This window comes from Psammomys obesus, unplaced genomic scaffold (genome assembly GCF_907164565.1).
Source record: "Psammomys obesus unplaced genomic scaffold, mPsaObe1.curated_primary_1811, whole genome shotgun sequence".
Classification (NCBI taxonomy): domain Eukaryota; kingdom Metazoa; phylum Chordata; class Mammalia; order Rodentia; family Muridae; genus Psammomys; species Psammomys obesus.
Window position 1 is genome coordinate 6,278,210 of NW_026596244.1, and position 7,577 is coordinate 6,285,786.

At 36.1% G+C, this 7,577-nt stretch overlaps 1 non-coding gene across 1 annotated transcript; it reads left to right on the forward strand.

The window, feature by feature from the left end:
- The first annotated feature begins 5,244 nt into the window (after positions 1–5,244).
- On the forward strand, positions 5,245–5,351 carry LOC129668636 (U6 spliceosomal RNA). The gene has a single exon (XR_008718956.1). It is a non-coding gene; the product is annotated as a U6 spliceosomal RNA (small nuclear RNA).
- Positions 5,352–7,577: the final 2,226 nt, after the last annotated feature.

Here is a 7,577-nt window from a genome sequence, read left to right on the forward strand (position 1 = left end):
TTCTCCCATCCTCTTATTCTCAGAGAAGGAGAGGGACCAACTCTCCCTGGTATATAATGTTGCAGCAGGACTAGGCAAATCCTCTCCTATTGAGGCCAGACATGGCAGCCCAACAAGTCAAAAGGATCCAAAGGCAGGCAACAGAGTCAAAGATAGCCCTGTTTCTACTGTTAGGAGGTCCACATGAAGAACAAGCTGCACATTGGCTACATATGCACAGGGGCCTAGGTCCAGACTGTGCGTGTTCTCTGGTCGGTGGTTCAGGCTTTGTGAGCTTCCCTGGGCCCAGGTTAGTTTACTCTGTAGCTCTTCTACAAAGAAGTTTAATTCAAACTACATTCAGTTTTTTCTCTTGTAAATATGAATAAATTTCATTTTATTATCTACTAAATTTTGTGGAGTATAATTTGTACTTTGGCAGGCACCCTGTGTATTCTTACACTCTCTTTACTGATAAACTCTTATTTGTTCTGTGGCTACACTCAAGCTACTGCAGAGACCAAGAAATTATATTTCTGCAACACTATGTGTTCCTGATTGGGCTCACAAACTTGATAAAATCAGGATGGCAGAGGACTATCCCTGCCTCCATGTTGTGGTTTATTTGGATTGTCTACCTAGCTAGGCATTCAGGCATACTAGCCACTCAAAGAGTGTCTAGCTGAAAAGAAGAGATCCCTAACCCATCTCATTCTCCTTCAAACATGAAAGCACAGAAAATCATAATTGAGCCATCATGTTACTGGTGGCATTAAAAATATTTTATTCTTTATATTCTTCACTTGCTGGATGAAAACTCCAACTGGTTCACTACAGTGTTTATCAAAACGATTTATAGTACAACAACGATCATTACAGAGAGACCATCTCATGTGATACATCTCAGTTCACATAAATTGTTTCTTAGGGCAAAAGTCCTAGCTCTTAATGCCTTGTCACACTAGGCTTCCCCTAGCCTCCCAATATGTCAATGAAAGAAACAATTAGTGGGGAAATGCAGAGAGAAATTTTCTCAATGTGACATATTGGGAAGAAGAAGATATAAAAAGGTTGAGACAAGAGCTATAGCTTTAAATACAATAAGAACTGAAGCAGAGGACAGTTCTGGTCTGAAAGGTAGTCTAGTGAACTATTGTTATTATCATTCATAAGATGAACATAAGATGAGCATTTATGGGGCAGTGTGTAGTCTTGAGACAGAAGTTGGATTGCTGATTAATGACAGAAGCTATTGTTAGGTCATAAGCTAGTCTTGAGAAACAGCTTCCAAAATGAGTAAAAGCATCTGGGAAAGGGCACATGAGAAAGACTACATTATGTAACCACTTACCCTTCTGGACATGATCAAACCTTTGCTTGGCCATTTGGGCATGTAAAGTAGACACGGTCTAAATACTGCTTTATCACATCATGCACTCAGAGAATGATCAGTACCAGCAAAGATCACACTCATTGTCTACTGTGCTGGCTAGTTTGATACTAACTTGACCCAAGTTAGAGTAGTTAGAGAAGAGGGAGCCTCAACTGAGAAATTGTCTCCATAACGTTCTGCTGTAGGGAAGGCATTTTCTCATTTAGTGATTGGTGTCGAGGGCCCAGTCCATTGTGACTGATACTGAGCAAGCTATGAGAAACAAGTTAGTAAGCATCACTCCCCCAGGGCCTCTACACCAGCTACTGCCTCCAGGTTTCTGTCCTGTTTTCCGCCCTTGCTTCCTTCAATGATAGATTCTGATGTGGAAGTATAATTCAAATAAACCCTTTCCTTTCCAACTTCCTTTTAGCCCTGGTACCTCATCATAACAACAACAACAAAAAAAACAACAAAACAAACAAACAAACAAAAAACAATGATAACCCTCACTAAAACATATTTCCTTTCAGAAATCTCATAAAAGGCCCTAAATTAAGCAGTACAGTGGTATTCCTCTCAGAACTCCTGCTACTCTCTAAAAGTATTTCTGACATTTCATAAGACAAAACAAAACAACAACAACAAAAACCTGTAGTCACTCTTCTCATTGATTTTCCTTTTCAGTCATGAAAAAAATAATTTGGAAGTCCCTAAATTAGGTGGCTTTGATGACTATTGGTCCTCTACCATCCTAGTGGCTTACATTCAGCTCACTGAGAGCCTAGAAAGTTCCTGCTTCTCTGAGGAAATCACCTCATCATTTGGGTATGGTCTGCCATGTGATACATTGCACTTTATACAATCTAAAGGAACACAAGAATTAAGACAACTATTCTTATTTTTATGTCTTCATCTTTGACCATGAATAAATAAGTTAGCTATTCTTGGTTTTGAGACAGACTCTTGAGGTTTTTTCGTTTTTGTTTTTGTTTTCTGTTTTTTATGCTTAAGCAGAACTGGGAATCTGACCTAAGAAAAAAGGAAATATACAGGCTTTTGCCTTGTTTTTGGTAAGTTTGTAGGTCCAAATAATGAGCAATGATTTTTAGCAAAAGTCTCGAATTGTCAGTTCTATGGGACAAGATGAAGATATAGAAAAGATAGAATAATATGGGTGTCCTTCTCTTCTCAGAACATGGACTAACAGCAAAGAGCTGAACAGTTCCAAGTCTATAAACAAAATCAGAAAGATAAATTCCAGTGCCTTTCACAGTTAAGTCCATGTGTGTTTGTATATCATTGCCCCCTGTAGAACATGCAAACTTGCTGTGTTTTTTAACAGCTGTTACTCCAATCACTTAGATTATTTCTATCACATGATGACTTCACTAAAACATGGCATAAAAGAGAATCTAAGAACGATGCTCATTCTCATGACTGTTTCTCAGAAACAAAATGTGCCCTTTCAGGCATATATTGATGATAAACCACTTTACTAATGAAGACTCATAAATAATACTTCACTGTAGATGTGGATCAAGAATGATCAAAGATTCAACATAATTCTGAGAAAATTGAGATACAAAAACCTCTCATTGCTTCACACATTTATTTCGATTAGTTATAAGAAATATATATTTACTCTGCAAATCGTTTCTATATTTATGTTTCTTTAAGCCAAGGTGACTGGTCCTAACAAATCACCAAACTTAGCTCTCAGAACCCTCCCTCAAGTATATTCTCTGTGTACATTGCCACATCAGTGTTTGTTACAGGTTAATACAATGCATTGTATATTTTCTGTCTCTAGTTTTCATTGTGCTTTTTTTTTTATTTTGGTAATACCTGAAATACAAAACAAAGCATGTCCCTTTATTCAATTTTCCCTTCAGTCAATTCTGTCAAACTGAGACAAGAAGAAAAAATTTTAACATGTTTTGATAGATCTCTTCAGAGTGGATCTGACACCTGTCTAATTATAAAACATCAAGATGCAACAAAGTCTGTAAGCAGACAGTCATCCTATCTGCCTATCTGTTCTTGACAGCCTTCTCCTGCACATCCTATCATACTAAACATAAAGGAAAAAAAAAACCCTTAAAAATATGACCTCACTCTTCTGACCTTTGGGAAAAAAAAATATGGAAAGTGCACTGTGGCTTTTAAATATTGTATGGCAAAGAACGTCATCAGGTCTTTCTTATCTAGAGACAATAATGTTAATGATTCATGCTTTCCAAACAAACAAAAAGAAATATGCTAGGGGCACGCGTAGAAGGAGGAGGGGAGAGATTGGGAGGGGAGGAGGGAGCTACAGAGAGGATACAAAGTGAAAAAAGTGTAATTAATTAAAAAAAATTAAAAAGTTGATAAAAATATAAAAAATAAAGTGCCACACTTACTGTTTTTCTTCCAATAAAATAAAATAAGAATAAATATGCAATGGTTCATTCTTTACAGTTTTGTGGCTATGTTAAAATGCTACAAGCAAAAGCAACTTTTATGCTGGCTTATGATCCTAGACAGAGAATCATAATAGCAGGGTAAGCTTAATAGCAGGGCAAGCGTGCTGGTTGGTCTCTAGAAGGAAGCCAAGAGATCACCTTTCAACTGAACACAGTGGGGCAAGGCTACAAACTACCAAAAAGTCAGTTGACACACTTGCTACAGGAAAGCTCCACATCTTAAGGTCCTCAAACTCCCAAAGACTCCAAGCCAATATATTCCAGAGATTCTTCCATATCAATACTTCCATATCAATATATCATTTTTAATAATATCTAAGTTATAGAACCATCTGACCATACCTTAATGGGAGAATAAATATGGAAAATCTGAGCTATATATCCAATGAAAATTAAAGAAAATTAAAGTTATATAATTTTCAAGAATTTGGATGCAATAAAGATAATCATTTAAATTAAACTAAATCAGTCTCAGAAAGACTGTATGTTTTCTCTTAATTGTGGGGTCTAGATTCCATATAGATACACCAAAATGCATATGTATAGATGGCATGATAGTGGAAATAAAATTGTCTAGAGGAAGAAAGAAGAGTAATGTAAGAAAGAGTAGATCCTCCTCTATCATTGGACTTGAAAAGGAGTAGAGAGAAGATGAAGGATGGAGGGTGGTATTGGGAGGGAATGAGGGAGCAGGATACAGCTAGGATATAATGTAAATAAACTGTAACTAATATTAAAAAATAAAATTTAATTAAAAAAGAAGAAAGAGTAGAGTAGAGGGATATGCAAGATATACACAAAGTACCTTATTTGGAATAAAATGACTCTTTTAGCACTGAATAACAAAATAAAATAAAATTTAAAAATGAAATTCTTTGGAAAATAAAAAGAATTGTCATTTGCTTTGAAATATTAAGACCTTACTTGAGTAACTTTTCTCAAGTTCATGAATGTTGTAGTCATTTTTGAACCAGTCTTGTTTTCAGCAAACATCTGGGGTTTCAATCATTTCTTATTGGTCGAATAGTTTCAAAGCCAACAATTTTTCTATGTTTGCTTTCCTTGCTTTTTAATTTTAAAGATATATAATCAAATAAACCTAACATGAAAGCTGAACTTAGCAATTAGAGTGCTTATGAGGGTAATAAGGCCTGCTTTTTCATGAGGGTGAGGTACAGCTGAATGCTTTGTGTGTTTTAGTTTATGCTGAATGCTCAAATAGTCTTCAAAATAGGATACAGTTTTCTTCATGCCTGCTCAAATTTCCCGAGGGCTAAAGGCAACCATCTACTTCGGAGAGAAATATTTTCTGCAATCTTAATGCTTATATATGTTTTTCTATGTATGCTTTTAAAATAATCATTTTTAATTTTTTAAAAAATATTTTACTTAGAAATCTTTCAAGGGGTAAGATTAAAATTCAGTGTGCTCACTTCGGCAGCACGAATACTAAAACTGGAACAATACAGAAAATATTAGCATGGCCCATGTGCAAGGAATAGCTTTGCAATTTAAAACATTACTTGATTTTTTTTATTTGACTAGGATATTTGACACACAAAATAATTTTGTTATGAGATTTTACATATCACATTTTAAATATATTGCGAGATGTTCAATAAACTAACCCAAACTTATTGAAATAAGTACTTGTGCCTTTGGCATGCCATCTATGGCAGATTCTGTCTTCAACATATTTAACCTTACAAAAGGTTCCATATTTCAAAGTCATTATAGCCTAAAACTATGGCAATTTGGTTTACCAATGTGAACATGTGAAAAGTCAGTTTAATAATGTGTATAATAGTGAAGTGTTTTAAAATCATGTCAGAGATGTGCATCATTAACTAAGCTATGCTGCTTCATTTCTAATCCTGTCCTTTATGTCTTTCTCCATGATGCAGTACTAAGACTTCATGGATACAGTTCTCCTTGGTTAGCTCATTTCTTGTTTTCTGCAAAAATTAAATGCAAGATTCAGAGTTCATGCAGTGAGGAAGTAAGTGTTCTTTGAATCTCCTAGTCTTTCGTTGTGTTGTAGTAGCTGTTCCCTAAGCAGACCTGGGACTGAGTTTCCTGATCCTGTGCATATTGATAAAGCTCTACTTACTTTGGCTGCTGGGTATAGCAAGGTACCCGATCACCTGGAAATATCTACAAAATGTTTGTTTAGTTGACCTAAATGTTATTTTAAAAAGGCTAAAATCCTACAAGAATCTAAAAGAGTCCCCAAAGAAAGAAGTACTGGGAGTGAAGCGTTAGAGTGCATTTATCATGTGTGGCCTACATCACACCCTCCATTGCATCCCTAATAGGGCCAAGAAGACAATCCATCCACTAAGACATTGACAAATGCAGTGGGGAAGGGATGGCCAGAATACTCGAATGTGTCTGCAGCGGATCTTTACTGGAGGCTGGGTGTGAATATGTGTTTGTGGTGTCTTTCTTATGGGCTGTGTGTGAATACAGGATATGCTCCTGTTGAGATCGCTTCACCAAGTTAACCAGAATGACATGATCTTTGGGAGGTGAAGTTCAGGTGTCAGGACTTAATCATCACTGACAAGGCATTACGTTTCATAATGGGCACCAGGCATGCAGACTCTCAGGAAATCTAATTCATGCAGACTCTTACACTGTTTTATTGTGTATGCTGTCCTTAAATTAAGCCAAACAGACATTCTGCCAGAAATTACCTTGCTCCCATAAAGGAAACAACTTCATTTCCAGTGGATAGAAACTCAACTGGGACTTCTACTGAGTGCTAAATTTATTGGAAATCACATTTCCATTCTTGTGTTATAGCACAGCTGTATCTAATATAACTCTTATTTTTTCCATTAATTAATTAATTTATTTATTTTACAATGCTCCCACAACAATCTCTGAGCTCTGGTCTGTGTTCCCTTTATTGTTTCTATGGACACAAAAGATTACTTTTTAATCGTCATCAGGCGTCATATGGACACAAAAGACTATGTTTTTATTATCTTTGTCTGATAGTAATTTTCTCTTTATCTCTGTCAATAATGGTTTCTCTCTGTGTAGCCCTGGCTGTGCTGGACTCACTTTGTAGATCAGGCTGGCATCTAACTCATAGAGATCTGCTTGCTTCTGCCTCGTGAATTCTGGGATTACAGGTGCAAGCCCCTAAGCCTGGTCTGATGGTAGTTATTAAGGAAGAATCATAACACGCAATCTAAGTCAAACCATTCGTGTACTCTGATTTTCAGGTATTGAATTTTGGCTCACTCTGACAAGTGAAAGTCTATAATCACTAATTCTATCGTGTTAGAATTGTAGAATTTATATAGTCTACTTCCCTTCTTAGTCATGTCTGACTCCTATTTTTCCTTTCCTCTAATGCCCCCAATTATCTTGTGTAAATATTATCATTGATGATTCACTTTACAACTTAACCTTGCACTGAAGAAAATTACAGTGAGACTGGAATTCAAATTTAAAAGTAATTAACATTAACTTCAAACTGGGTATCATGACTATTGAAACACAGTTTCCCTGTTATGGGAATAGATTTGTGTTAGTCCCTGACAATGAGTATTTTATGAAGACAGCAGGTTATTTAGCTCACAGTTTTAGAAGTTGTTCAAAATTGGTGCCTAGCTGCCACCTGCTAGGTATATACCAAAGTCTTTTCTGACTAGAGCATAGCATGATGAGGTACAAGGAACAAACTTACATGTGAAATTCAACACAGCAACCTATATTAGTGACAACTCACACTTAAACACACATAT